The sequence below is a fragment of the Oculina patagonica genome, chromosome 1, assembly GCF_052425735.1.
Source record: "Oculina patagonica isolate OP01 chromosome 1, crgOcupat, whole genome shotgun sequence".
NCBI lineage: Eukaryota > Metazoa > Cnidaria > Anthozoa > Scleractinia > Oculinidae > Oculina > Oculina patagonica.
Genome location: NC_135758.1, coordinates 5,325,973 through 5,341,698, shown reverse-complemented (window position 1 = coordinate 5,341,698; position 15,726 = coordinate 5,325,973).

Genomic DNA, 15,726 nt, shown 5'->3' with positions numbered 1-15,726 from the left:
AAACGTAGGGGTTAAGCGAAGGAATCTCAACGCCTCGAGCGTTCTTCGTTGTTTCAGTGATACCGGCAGACTACCACCCTGATGAAATAATGCCTTTTCCTAGGAGTCAAAACGGCTGGACTGTATTGAGAAATTGGGGCCAAAATAATGGCAAAAAAACGCTGCACTTAATTAATGGCGCGGAATTAACGTTAACAAAAAAATTAACGCGAATTTTTAAAATTCGCGTTAATTTCAAGAAGTGTTAATTTCCTATAATAAGGTTGTCCGCATTCACTTGATGTTTATGTATCTAAGTTGAAGGCGAGTCTATTTTGGTAATAGTAACTGCTGTTACTTTCGTTCTTTTCAAACTAAATCAATAATGCAGCGTCCTGCAGAAACGAAATATTTTCAGTAATTTTTCACATGTTTCTTAATTCATTATAATTTTTTTTCTTGTTACTGTAAAAAAGTGGGGGGGGGGGGTAAAGCCCCCTAGCCCCTCCCTCTCCGCGGTCCCTGGCGGATTCTTACTAGCGGAGAACTGGAGAAATTAAAAACATTTCGTAACATTTTGTTATATTTTGAAAACGAAATGGGACAAAGAGGAGGGAGCCACTACCGTGGAAAGCATAAGAAGCGAGAGAAAAAGGTACAGGAAGCGGGAAAAAAATTAAGGGAAGCGGGAGAAAAAGTACGGGAAGTGGGAGAAAGAGGTAGGGGATGCGAGAGGTAGACCCCCTTTCCTCCCCCCCCCCCCCCCCCCAAATAAGCTATTCAATCATATACTAAACTGCATGGAAAGAAAAGCCTTGTATTGTGCAGCTGTGCTCTGCGCTCACGTCTAAACTTGACTGAAAGAAAGAAAAAAAATCCACACAGTTTGCTCAAGAAGCATAACACATGCACAGAATCAATATAATCAACATTTTTCAAGAAAGGATCAAAACCAGTTTTACGACTTGATTTGTACTAAAGCTCAAAGGTAAGTGTCACCTGCCCTGAACGAAAACCAGGCTACAGTAAAATGACTCTGATTATCTCGGATTTTTGATTTGATTTTCTAAGGTCATTCGATCATTCAAATCTCGGTCTCGGATTTTCTAACAGGGTACTTTTGGCGACTCAGTTTGACTACCAATCTCGGTTGATACGTACAAACGATCTTCTTAGATCCTTTTACTCCAGGTTGCGGGTATGAAGTAAGACATCACCGGCCCTATCTTCAAGTAAGGTAGCCTAAAGTTCAGCTAAAATTGTACATTGGTAAAATAAAAAACCTTGACAAAAGGACGATTGCACACGTCTTCCGTGTTACATGATCTTCAAACGTCTTCATATTCTATTCAACTTTGTACGTTGTTAGGACATTTTTCAAGGACTCAGAGGTTCACCTTTGATGATACATGCACAAAAAGTTTTTTTACTTAAAAGTTGTTCTCCAAGAAGGGAAGTGAGTCTTTGAAGTCATTAAGGTATTTACCAAGTACGTGACACTGGATAGTCTGCAATCCTCGCTATCAGACGGTCGTGCGCTCAACTGAATGTCAAAGCATATTTTAGCTAGACGAGCCTAAAGAACATCTGCGCTTCAAGGAGGCTATATTTTAACTAGATACAGCTCTTTTGCGATAATGTAGCTTTTCCAAGACATCAAGTACACCTAAACGCACAGAAAGCAATTAGTCCAGCATGGTTACGAAAGAATCCAGTCGACAGTCAGCCGAATCCTTGTAGAACCCAATACAGTCAGTCAGAGAATTCCGGTACGCAGATCACAAAACCTCCGCTGTCACCACCAGATGGTGCCACGCTGCTGCTATCCCCGTCGCACATAGCTACCAAAATAAAGCACATACAGTACAGTTGAATGACGCAAGCAACGATGCCCGCGATAATCAAGAAAGGTGCTGCGAAGATGTAGCCAATCACTAGTAAAGCAAGAGCTGATTCGTCATTGTGGATATCTTTACATGTGCCATTTTTATGTTGTTCTCGTAGTTCAGCGTTCTTACAACTGTTTCCAAAGTAAACCATTGGAAGTCCAATCGCTGCCGTGATAACCACGAAAAGAAAAATGTAGCATTTGACTGTGTTCTCCATTGTAAATCGTCACCTTGGCACAGCCTGAGTTGGCGTCCCTACGCGTGCCCAGCGTCCTTTGCAGACGCTATCTATGGCCGTTTTGATTAGTATTAAATTGTTTTGACATGCCATTTTTAATGCAGACAGCTTAACTGACTGTTCAAACTGTAAGACTGACAATGTTTTGGTTATTAACAGACAAAGGGCAACAAGCGTAAGGCACTGACCTTAAATCATATTATAAACAACTTGCATCGAACCCAAACACGGAAGTAACCTACGGCTCTAGTAACGAGTGACTTCCGGTAGTTCGGCCGGCCTGTTTGCAGGACGCAAAAATATTCCGAGAAAAATTTCTCATTCTTAGAGGAAAATAAGCACACTTCGCCTTGAAAAGATACACATGCCAACAAATATTTTATTACTGGATTAGACGTGCTGCAATTGTTCCGACGGGATGGATAGTGAAGCATATAACGACGGCCGGACAAGGCGAACTCGTAGTGAAATTTCATATGATTTCATATATCGGACTTAAATAAGACCAGAATGTAATTCCTATTTTTTAACGCCTGAGACCTCTGACTGGAAAACGAATCTAGGAAATAATTTCTGTCGGTGAATTTCCCGCAGTAGAACTAATTAAAGTCTTCGGTCTTGAAATATGTCTCTATAGAGATTGATCTCCAGGACTCGGATTCCAAGGCCAAGTAAAAAAACCGGTCAGTACAAAATGCAGACTGCAGACTGCAGATTGCAGACTGCAGACTGGGTACAAAATGCAGACTAGGTACAAAATGCAGACTGCAGACTGCAGACTGGGTACAAAATGCAGACTGACATTTAAAACTGTTTTTCATTTTATAACTTACCGGCATTCGCTTTTCATTTTATACACACATAGCCAGCGTAGTTTTCCGAGCAGGCTATTACACGCATTCATAACGAACACAGTGCGCGCGTGACACGCTGTTTGTCCGCAAAAGAAGAAAATATGCTCGACTAGTAGCTACTAGTAAGCATCGCATCACTCCGATCCGATCAAATCATAAACAGTTTGCGCTTCTTCAGAACAAAGCAACACCAGCAATTGTTTAAAGTGATCTGCAGTAAGTACGGCAAAGTCTTAGCTTGCAGATCGAGTACGTGAGTTTGAAAAATGGAAAAGTTTTTATGTCGTGAAAATTCCACGATGTAACTGCGGTGATTTAACGCCGTGAAAAGTCGTGCTCTCAAATTTCACGCTGTCGCACAATTCATTGCTTCGACGGTGATTTTTAAAAATTCATCTCGTTTATTTCTCTCACTATATTTAACCATGATTCATTCTGCTTTCTAAGGCTGACAAGTTCTCCTGAGGAAATTTACTGGTAAAATTATGTTGCTCTTCATTTGCTCGTAGCGCTGTAGTAATTCAGAGTAATTAGAATGTTTTTGTTGGCGAAAAGCGAAAACGTTGTGAGTAGACAATGAATAGAATCTTTCGAGATTTCATGTTAAAAAATTACCAGGTACTTTCAACTCTTCGTGTTTGCTGTGTTTACGTTTCTTTCACGGCGAAAGAGAAGACGAGAAACATTTGCGATGCCACCCGCCAGATGTCGCGACATATTTAATTAGCGGCAGTTATTTCCCGCTAGCCGCTTGAAATGAATTTTATTCGAAAAGAGTTTTAATCTGTGGTCAATATTATAAATAAAACCACTAAAAGATTGAAGAAAAAGAACAAAATTAATTTCTCTTTCATGAAAAGCGATTTATTTTGAAAGGCTAACTAAATCGTCGAATATTTATAAACTTTTTTTGAGCCTCCTTAAATGACCATTGTTTTGGCCTCAGTCTGAATTTCTTTTTTGAAAACGAATATTTTGGACTTGTCAAATGTCAGTCTGCATTTTGTACCCAGTCTGCAGTCTGCAGTCTGCATTTTGTACCTAGTCTGCATTTTGTACCCAGTCTGCAGTCTGCAATCTGCAGTCTGCAGTCTGCATTTTGTACTGACCGGTAAAAAAACAAATGTTTCTCGTCCGGATTTCTATAAAAAAGAGAACGGGCGAGCGCCTTTTTTTGTTATCACAGGCGTCCCAAACTCACGATTCGAGAAATCGATGGAATAAACGATTTATGAAATCATATGAATGATTTATGCGAGCGTATGAATGATTTATGTAAGCGTACGAGTGAGTTATTTTAAGCGCATCGAGTGGGACGTGACTGCTTGAAGTCGCGCGGTGTTGTGTTACAATTTAGACCGTTGGAGATTTGAGCGCTCTATAAGACTTTGTATGGAGTTTAAAATAACGCGGAATAAAAGCGCTCGACGAAATAAAATTTTACTTTTTTTTCAGTGAAATAAAGAAAATGTATAGCCCAAAAAGACAACAGGATTCAAGAAAGGTGAGTAAATTTTCTTTATTTCACTGAAAAAAATGTAAAATTTTATTTCGTCGAGCGCTTTTATTCCGCGTTATTTTAAACTCCATACAAAGTCCTAAATTGGGCCCATTTACATGGAAAGAGGATGATCCTAGCACAAGGATCATCCTCCTTTCATGTAAAATGGAATGATCCTAGTGCTAGGATCATCCTAGTACTAGGATCATCCGACCGCCATATGATTTCAGCTTTCAGTTTACATGCAGGTAGCGGTATGCAGGTAGCGGTAGGATCATCCCTCATCTCAGATAGGATGGTCCTAGCGCTAGGATGATCCTAGCGTTAGGGCCAAATGCAACCATTCACATGTAAACTGAAAGCTGAAAACATATGGCGGTCGGATGATCCTAGTGCTAGGATGATCCTAGCACTAGGATCATTCCATTTTACATGAAAGGAGGATGATCCTTGTGCTAGGATCATCCTCTTTCCATGTAAATGGGCCCTTTTTTATAGAGCGCTCAAATCTCCAACGGTCTAAATTGTAACACAACACCGCGCACAGGCGGCCCAAGCTCTCTATCAGATTACCTTTGGACGTGACTCTTGCTTACGAGCGGTGTTGTGTTACAAAGATTCGATTTATAAGGGTTTGTATGGGAAACAACTGTTTTGCTTTAAAAGTAAAAAAAAAATGTATATTTTGTAAATAAAGTTGACTTACCCTGATTCGTTGTTTCATTCTTTGTTGTCTGCCAGCTTTTCAGGTCGATCCAACGCGTTTTCGGCGAGTTATCGTTATTTAGGTGTCCACTGCTAAAATAAAGACACCTAAATAACGATAACTCGCCGAAAACGCGTTGGATCGACCTGAAAAGCTGGCAGACAACAAAGAATGAAACAACGAATCAGGGTAAGTCAACTTTATTTACAAAATATACATTTTTTTTTTACTTTTAAAGCAAAACCGTTGTTTCCCATACAAACCCTTATAAATCGAATCTTTGTAACACAACACCGCTCGTAAGCAAGAGTCACGTCCAAAGGTAATCTGATAGAGAGCTTGGGCCGCCTGTGCACCGCGCGACTTAAAGCAGTCACGTCCCACTCGATGCGCTTAAAATAACTCACTCGTACGCTTACATAAATCATTCATACGCTCGCATAAATCATTCATATGATTTCATAAATCGTTTATTCCATCGATTTCTCGAATCGTGAGTTTGGGACGCCTGTGGCAGAATTCACGTCGATCCCGGTGCAATCAACACGAGCATCCAGACACCACCTCAGCAAGATCACATACAGTACAAACGGCATCTTCAGCATCAGAAATAGGCTTGCATATGATGCATAGAAAGCAATGTATGCAGATGATTATAATAATTCCCGCAGGTAATGCGAGGATGAAGCCAATCCAGTATAGGGCCGCGGCCGATTCGTCGTTGTGGATATCCTTCCTTTAGTCTGTCCACTTTTATTATTTCGTTTTCTCATTTGAACTAATTTCCTGTTGACAATATCGATAACATAATCGATCCTCGAAATCTCTCGGGTAAAATTGTGAAATGGTACACTAAAAAAGATCTTTGGTCTCGGATATCAGTGCATCTCTACATTTCGTTGAAACGAAAATAAACTGAAATAGCTTGAAATGTTTCGCCTTTTCCGGCAGGTTGTGTCGCCAGTAAGAAATTTTCGTCAATCCCTTCTATCTGCTTCTATATAAATGATTCAACTATTTACCGTACCCAAATTCGCAAGTAGCCAATCAGAAGCGCGATCTACTGTCCTGATATCCTACGATATCAAGTCACTGACCTGATATGCTGCGATATCATGGTCACTTTGAAGTAAAGAAGTGTTACCGTACGATTTACTGAAAAGAGGTTTACCTCGTAATTTAAATTTAGCTGGTTTTTATTGATCGTAAAATGAGAAAAAACTTTCCCGCCAAAACTAAACTTGAGCGCGCTCGATGTTTATCGACGAGTACTAAAACATTCTGACTAAAACAATGGAATCGGAGTTTTCAAATTTTTCGTTAAATTTGGATTTTGAAAATTTAGAGAATGAAACTCCAAACAAAAAAGTAAAAAAATGTCAGAATAGGACCTTGATAAAAGTGTTGAAGACCAGCACAGTATCAATACAAGCAGGCCAACACATTTTGCACTACGTACCTGGCAAGCATGGTTTCAACAGAGCGATTAATATATCACCGGATTTCTGGCTGAATTTGGGTACAGTAAATACCTAATCGTACCTTTTTGGTACGCTTCGGGGGCATATCAGCCTCGTTTGGTCTTGCCATGTAGGCCTTTCTCGATTATGCTAGCATTTTTTTCGGCATTTTTTGGGAAAACGAGCATTTTTTTTCGTTTTTTCTTGAAAAAGAATTGCTAGCATTTTCTGTCATTTTTCATGACAGTGATCCAGATCTCAGCACTCAGAACTCAGAAGGATAAATAATCCTAAAGTTTCACAATTTTGATTACTTAATTTGATTGTTTTCTGTCTGTTTCGACTGTTTGTGCGTTGTGTTACTTATTTACTTGTGTTGTGTTAATTGTGTGTGTTTTTTTAATTTTTTAAAAAAATAATTTTTTCTATTTTTTTTTTTAAATAATTGGTTTTAAATATTTTTTTTTATTTTTTTTTATTTTTTTTATAAACAAACAATTATTAAGTATCACCTGTTGTTGATATGAGCATACAATGTAAGAGTTTGTACGTTTTGTTTGAAATAAAACAAAGCATTCTTTGGAATTCAAGTGGCATTTTTAAGCACGCGACCAACCCTTTCCGAGGCACTGCGTACGTACGGTATGTAGGCAAAGTTCGCAGGTCTTTCTTGCGTACGTTCAGGCCGAGAGTTGACTGTAAGGCACTTCTGCAAAAGCCTGTCTGGGTACTCTCGGCCTGAACGTACGCAAGAAAGACCTGCGAACTTTGCCAGCATACCGTACGTACGCGGTGCCTCGGACAGGGTTGGTCGCGTGCTTAGAAAGTTCAACATCCGCACGGCTTTCAAACCATGCCAAACGCTTAGCCAGATCTTTAAGAAACCAAAAGATCGGCCACAAGACCACCAAAGAAGAGGAATCGTCTATAAGGTCAGATGCAATGACTGCGCGTTTACTTACATTGGAGAAAGTAAGCGCTCTTGGAGCTCACGCGGAGCCGAACACGATCCCGGCCGCGCTTGTAATGGAGAGTCTGCAATTAAACAACACGCGGAATCAACTGAGCATGACATCCACCCAAGAAATGCCACGATCCTTGAACGAGGAATCTCAAGTTACACCAAGAGACTGTTCCTAGAGTCGTGGCACTCTACAGTGGATTCCAACGCGGTTAACGAAAGGAAACCCCTTCCGCGCGCTTACACTCCATTGTTAAGGAATTAAAGATTGGATGGCGTATTCAAACATGACTAGCGCGCGCTAATATTTTAACGAACCCATTTTCAATACTCTGATGAAGGTGGACAGAGGCCACCGAAAATTTAGTGTTTAATAATCTCAGATCGGATGAATCACTCTACTGAAATATATAATATGTAGTTAGGTTTATATAGAACATTTTAAAATTAGCAACATTTTTTAACATTTTTTTTAGTTCTCATTGTATTAAATTAAATTTAATTTTTTATCACTGTCTTTAGTATATAATTTGTAGTTAAGTATGTAATATGTAATTAATTAGGGAGGGCCATATTGTAAACTACTGGGCCACCAGTAAACTATGTTACCCTCGTTATTATTATTATTATTATTATTATTATTATTATTATTATTATTAAATATTATTTATTATTATTATTATTATTATTATTATTATTATAATTTTGATGAAGTTTATTAATGGTAAACTGACGGGCCAAAATTATTTCGGCTGGTAGAGTTCACATCATATATGTATTTATACTGGAAAGCAAAATTGCGACTTAATTTGCTATTCCAGCTAGTCATCCATGAGCTAATCAAACTCAAATTAATATAAGACGAGAATGAAGTTCGAAGACTTCTCTTTTGACGACCTGGAGCCCAAACGGAAACGAATCGAGGAAGTATTTTTTTCGGCGAAATGCATATTCTTGCAATTGGGGTTTAATTTTATTGCAAATTAATACGTGCAAGTCTCGGGATTCAAGTTGGCGTTTTCTCTGCACGTCTCGGCCTCAGATTTTCAAAACAGAGGACTAAGCATCAGGGGCACCCATCGAGAATATAGTTCAAAACCACTAAAAGATAGCACCGTTGAACGTATTTTCGTATTTAAACGGTAGATATAGGCATATTTTTATCCCCTAAAAATGTTTTATCTGTTCGGATTTCCTAGCTGAAAGTCTAGTGATCCGAAAGTTATAGGGATCAAAACTTACCTTTTCGAAAATTCCAGCCAGAGGAAATGCTCCCGAAAATTCTAGGTGACCTTTTTAGAGTAAAAAATCCGTTAAAAATGAACAATTATACCATTTTTTAGATATTCGAAAATCCTAGGAAAGGCAGGCAAGCAAAAAAATTTACAATGAATGTTCCGAAAATTCTAGATCTCAAATCGTCTTCCGAACAGATATTTTAACGAAATATTCCGTTGGGTGCCCCTGAAGCATCTCGATTAGTCTCGGATTTTACCCGTTCACTAATGATTGAAAACGATTTTTTGACCTTGATTCTTTTAATGCAGGTAGCTGGTGTGAATTAAATAAGACACCACCACCACTATCTCTAAAATAGGTGGCCTAAAGTAATACATGTCTAAGTAAAATGAAATACAACAAAGCAAGAAACCAACCTCAAAACGACGATTGCATACTTCAAATACATGTCTCTATTCAGCTTTACGTCGTTTAGAAGATTCATGAAGATTTTTCAAGGACCCGGAGGCCGTGTTCACCTTGGTACACAAAAAGGTTTTAAGTTGTCCTACAAAAAGAGTACTGAGTCTTTCAAGTCATTGAAGTGTTGACCACTGAGTACGTGACAATGAATCGTCTGCAATCCATCCTATATCCTCGCTATCTTAGTCGGTCGGCCAATAAATGTCAAAGCATACTTTACCCAGATACTACTAACTGCTTTGTGATCGAGCTTTGCGTAACACATCAAGTACACCTAAACGCACAGTTCTAGAAAGCAATCAGAAGTCCACCATGGTATCTAAAGAATTCAGCTGACAATGAGCCGAATTCTTGTGGAGTCCAATGCAGTCAGTCTCAGCCGGTAATGCAGATCACATCACAATCGGATGGTCCCGCGCTGCCACCGCCGCAGATACCTGACAAACACCACAAGAAACAGAATAATGCACCGAAGCTCATAACAAGCTGAAAAGGTGCTGAAAAGATGTAGCCAATCACTAGTAGAGCAAGAGCTGATTCGTCATTGTGGATATGTTTGCATGTGTCATTTTTGTTTCTTGTTCGTAGTTCAGCGCTCTCACAATTGCTTCCATAGTAAACCATTGGAAGTCCAATCGCTGCCGTGATAACCACAATCAGAAAAACAAAGCATTTGACTGTGTTCTCCATTACTGTAAACTATTCTCACTTTGACGTCGCTAAGCGATCCATGCATATGCAAGCGTCCTTTGCAGACGCTATTGTGGCTGACTTCAGTGTAAATACTTAGCATTTATTGGCATGCCATTTTTATGCAGACAGTTTAATTAAAACTGTAAAACTGACATCTGGTTATTTACAGACAAAACGGCAAACAGACGTAAGCCACTGACCTCAAATCATACGAATAACAAAGAAGGGAGTTGATCTTGCATCGCTTCCGAACACGGAAGTAAAGGAGGGTTCATAATAATGAAGAGGGGGCGAGGTCAATTTCAGCGGGGGGGGGGGGGGTCATTAGCAAAACCATCGTTTCTCCATAATTCGAGTTTGACCGCAAATGATTACACTGTTTTAGACTTGGGAATGGCTGCATTCCACGCCAAAAGATGGTCGCTAACCTCGGTCAGTGACTCAGGCAAGAGACAGACCAAACTGTAAAGGGACTTTGTCACGGATGATCTGCTTGACTTCAAGTCAAAGAGAAACCATGCGACCTACCTGATGAATAAGGCTAGAAAAATTGTTTAGCGCTGCGAATAAGCTTCTGGGTATGAAAAAGGATGAACTGTTTGCTGAACACCTAGATAAAACCGTAGTAGCTAATGATATCGGCAGATATTTTGTTAGAAAAGTTGAGAGCATCCGTAGTGAAATTGAAGCGAAATCTATCAGTTAGTCTGAACGCGATCTCGGTACCTCCCGACAAACCTGTGGTGAACAAAAATGCAAGCTGCGCTCTTTCCGGAAACTGAGTGAACAAGAAATCTACGATCTGATTCAGAAGTCGGCCAAAGAGTCATATCATGGGCGCTGGATCCTCTTCCAACCACTTTGGTATGCGACTCGCTTGAAGTTCTGCTTCCGGTCATCAGTAAGCTAGTCAATGCCTCACTTACAACTGCCTATTTTCCAACTGAGTGGAAAGAAGCGATTGTCAACCCGCTGCTGAAAAAAGTGCTCAGGAAGTGACCAACAAGAACCTACGACCTGTTTGCAACCTTCAATTTGTCTCAAAAATTACCGAGAGGGCCGTCTTTGACCAAGTGTACAGTCACATCACCGACAACGAACTCTTTCCTATACTGCAGTCTGCTTACAGGAAAGGGCACAGTACGGAAACCGCCCTACTGAGAGTTGTAAATGATATCTTGTCCAGCATGAATAAACAGCACGTGTCGATTCTGGTACTTCTTGATCTTAGTGCGGCATTTGACACCGTCGACCATGCCATACTAGGGACTTTAAGATACCTGGACGGCTGACCTCGAGGACGGTGCGAGGACGGTAGAATTTCGCGAGGAGGACTGGGCCGATGTCGACGTTCTTGGCTGGAACTTCCAACGTTAAGAGCCGGCGTGTGTGAACGGAGGACGGCTTCGTTAGTGGATCAATAATTCCTTAGCCCAAAACATGCGAAGAAAAACATTTGGCGCTTCTAGCCCAAAGTCTGGGACCAGAAAGCACTATTTTCATTCACAGGGTACAAATTCCAAGTGACATTTTTGTAGAAACACAAGCAAAAAAGTTCATAACTTCACGCACGTGGCTTCGCCATCAGCGTTTATGCAAAGCCGGCACAGCAAATAAATTATATTCGCAACCTCAAATAAAACTTGACTTCTTAATTTTTTATCATTACCAAACCAAGAATACCATAAAGGACCACCTAACAAAGTAACAGAATTAAAAAAATAATGAGTTTTTTAAACGAAATCATACAAAAAGCACTCCCGTTCACTGGTGGACGGCAAAACTCTACTTCTCACGTCCTCGACAACAGCTGGACGGAGCTGGATGGTAATGTGCGTGGAGCGGGCATGCGCAATATAGGCTACACGCGAAAAATTACTTCCGGTCAGCCGTCCTCGAGGTCAGCCGTCCAGGTATCTTAAAGTCCCTAGTGTTACGTCGACTCGAGACCTCATTTGGTATCACTGACGCCGCTCCCGCATGGTTCTAGCCGGCGGACGTCATGGACGTAGCCGGCGCGTGTCAGTAGATGGAGAAAGGTCAGATAGTTACCCTTTACCTTATGGTGTGCCTCAGGGTTCATGTTTTGGGCCCCTGCTCTTCAGTACGTATGCTTAGAGAAACATGTTATAAACACCTGCAGGACAGCTTTTTATCACTTACGCAATATAGCGAGGATACGGAACTGTCTTTCTCAGGATGAAGTAGAAATACTTGTTCGTGCGTTTATTTCATCCAAGTTGGACTTCTGTAATGCACTACTTTATGGCCTACCACAATCAGTGCTGGATAGGCTTCAATACGTTCAAAACTGCTCAGCAAGACTGGTGTCAAAAACTTCAAGATCAGAACTCATAACACCTGTTCTTCGTAGATTACATTGGCTCCCAATCCGGCAACGAATCAAATATAAGATACTACTTCTTACGTATAAAGCGCTGAATGGCATGGCACCACAATACTTAATTGATCTACTCCAGCACTATACACCGACCAGGCAACTTAGATCATCATCAATGAATCTGTTGGTTGTACCGAAAGCAAACTTAAAGTCTTATGACGAACGATCTTTAAAAGTTGCCGCCCCCAGACTATGGAATGCGCTTCCAAAGAAACTTAAACTTATTAAATCACTTGACGTTTTTAAAAAAGAACTTAAAACATTGCTTTTTAGAGAGGCCTTTTTATATTAATCATATTTTATTTTTTAATCAAAAGTAAATTGTAAATTACTTAATTAATATTTTACTTTTTAAAATTATCAAGTCTTAGAGAGGCCTTTTTATATTAATCATATTTTATTTTTTAAATTCAAAGTAAATTGTAATTTATTTAATTAATATTTTACTTTTAAACATTGTCAAGCGCCCTTGAACGTATGGAAAGGGCGCTTTACAAATGATTATTATTATTATTATTATTATTATTATTATTATTATTATTATTATTATTTTGCGCTATAAAAATAATAAAGTTATGTTATGTTATGTTAAGGTGCTGCGAAGATGGAGCCAATCAGTAGTAGAGCAAGAGCTGATTCGTCATTGTGGATACCTTTGCATGTGTCATTTTTCTTTCTTGCTCGTAGTTCAGCGCTCTCACAATCATCCATCCATCGTTTTTTCCATCGTTTTTTCCATAATTCGAGTTTGACAACAAATGGTTACATTTTAGACCTTGGCATGGCTGCATTTCATGCCGAAAGATGGTCGCTAACCTCGCTAATTAAGTGACTCACGCAAGAGTGATGTGAACAAGATGTTAACAGCGAAAGTGATACCCAAAATTTGGTACATATTACTTGGCTTCACACTAGAGCTTAAAGTATAGTCTAAGTGCACTTGGAACCTACTTTGAGTGTGAAGGGGTAAAACGTACTTACTTGAACTTTTCTTGGTGACCATGGAAACTTTCGTAGTTCAAAGAAGCCGAAGTACGCCGCCAAGTATGGTCTACACCACACTTGAGAACGCACTTGACCAATAGGAAATGGAAGCCAACTGAAAGCGCGCGCGTGCAGCGTTGTCACGATTCTGAAAAACAACTTGCCAGCTGAAATCAGAAGAAATTCAAAATGGACGGCTGGTGTTCGGAGGAGCAAGAGTCTTTTATGTAAGTTAACAAAGAAAGAAAAGAAAAGTCGATGCATATGGTTAAACTTATAATCCTATTTTAACTTCCTTTTTTTCAGAGACGGCTTTAACCATCGGTTTTCATTTCTACCACGAAATGCGGTTCTTCAAAACCAGCCACGCGTGCAGCCACTATTTCAACCTGGCCACTTCTTCTTCTTCTTCTTCGCGCCGAAGGAAGTAATTTTTTTCTGCGAAATTCCAAAGGCCCTACCAAATTCTTCGGTCTTGAAGTTGTATGCCTTGGTAAATTAAAAGAAATAACATTGCTTTATTCAGGATGGTGGTTGTACAAAATTAAAAAAAATTAAAAATAAAATTCACCATGTAAAGGAAACATGCATGAGGTCAACTAAAACGTTCCCTATCAATAAAAGCAAAGAAAGAAATCTATTATATACACACACTTTACGAAACACAATAACAAATAGGCCTTAGCTTTTCGACGCCATCTTGACATTACAGTGTTTGTATGGGATTACGACGGCAAATATCTTTTACAAAAATTGAATTCTACTAGGCAAAAGTGTTTATTCAGACGCCAAGTTTGAAGGATGTAGCTGGGCTAGAAAGCGTTCAGTTACATTTTTAATTTCCACTACAATTTAACATATTGACAGATACAGCTGCTTTGTGATAATGAGGCATTGCACGATACATCGAGGAAACCTAAAGCGCACAGAAAGCAATGATTCCAGCATGGTACCGAAAGAATCCAGTCGACAATAAGCCAAATTCTTGCAGAACCCAATGCAGTCAGTCAGAGAATCCCGGTACGCAGATCACAAAACCTCCGCTGTCACCACCAGATGGTGCCACGCTGCTGCTATCCCCGTCGCACATAGCTACCAAAACAAAGCATATACAGTACAGTTGAATGACGCAAGCAACGATGCCCGCGATAATCAAGAAAGGTGCTGCGAAGATGTAGCCAATCACTAGTATTAAAAGCAAGAGCTGATTCGTCATTGTGGATATCTTTACATGTGCCATTTTTATGTTGTTCTCGTAGTTCAGCGTTCTTACAACTGTTTCCAAAGTAAACCATTGGAAGTCCAATCGCTGCCGTGATAACCACGAAAAGAAAAATGTAGCATTTGACTGTGTTCTCCATTGTAAATCGTCACCTTGGCACAGCCTGAGTTGGCGTCCTTATCCGAGCCCAGCGTCCTTTGCAGACGCTATCTATGGCCGTTTTGATTAGTATTAAATTGTTTTGACATGCCATTTTTAATTCAGACAGCTTAACTGACTGTTCAAACTGTAAGACTGACAATGTTTTGGTTATTAACAGACAAAGGGCAACAAGCGTAAGGCACTGACCTCAAATCATATTATAAACAACTTGCATCGAACCCAAACACGGAAGTAACCTACGGCTCTAGTAACGAGTGACTTCCGGTAGTTCGGCCGGCCTGTTTGCAGGACGCAAAGATATTCCGAGAAAAATTTCTCATTCTTAGAGGAAAATAAGCACACTTCGCCTTGAAAAGATACACATGCCAACAAATATTGTATTACTGGATTAGACGTGCTGCAATTGTTCCGACGGGATGGGTAGTGAAGCATATAACGACTCCCGGACAAGGCGAACTCGTAGTGAAATTTCATATGATTTTATATATCGGACTTAAATAAGACCAGAATGTAATTCCAAAGACTATTTTTTTAACGCCTGAGACCTCTGACTGGAAAACGAATCTAGGAAATAATTTCTGTCGGTCAATTTCCCGAAGTAGAACTAATTAAAGTCTTCGGTCTTGAAATATGTCTCTATAGAGATTGATCTCCAGGACTCGAATTTTCCAAGGCCAAGTAAAAAGACAAATGTTTCTCGCCCGGATTTCTATAAAAAAGAGAACGGGCAAGCTTTTTGTTTTTTCCTCCATCGTCAAATTTTTCAGAAGCGAACTTGCAAAAGTTATTAAAGTGGTCGCATTTACCAAGTGACGCTGCTGGGACTGTGTGCTTTGCGATTTATGTGGATCTTTCCAGACATCAGCTAGCACACACTACTGACGAAAGGATCCAGCCGAATTCACGTCGATCCCGGTGCAATCAACACGAGCATCCAGACACCACTTCAGCAAGATCACAAACAGTACAAACGGC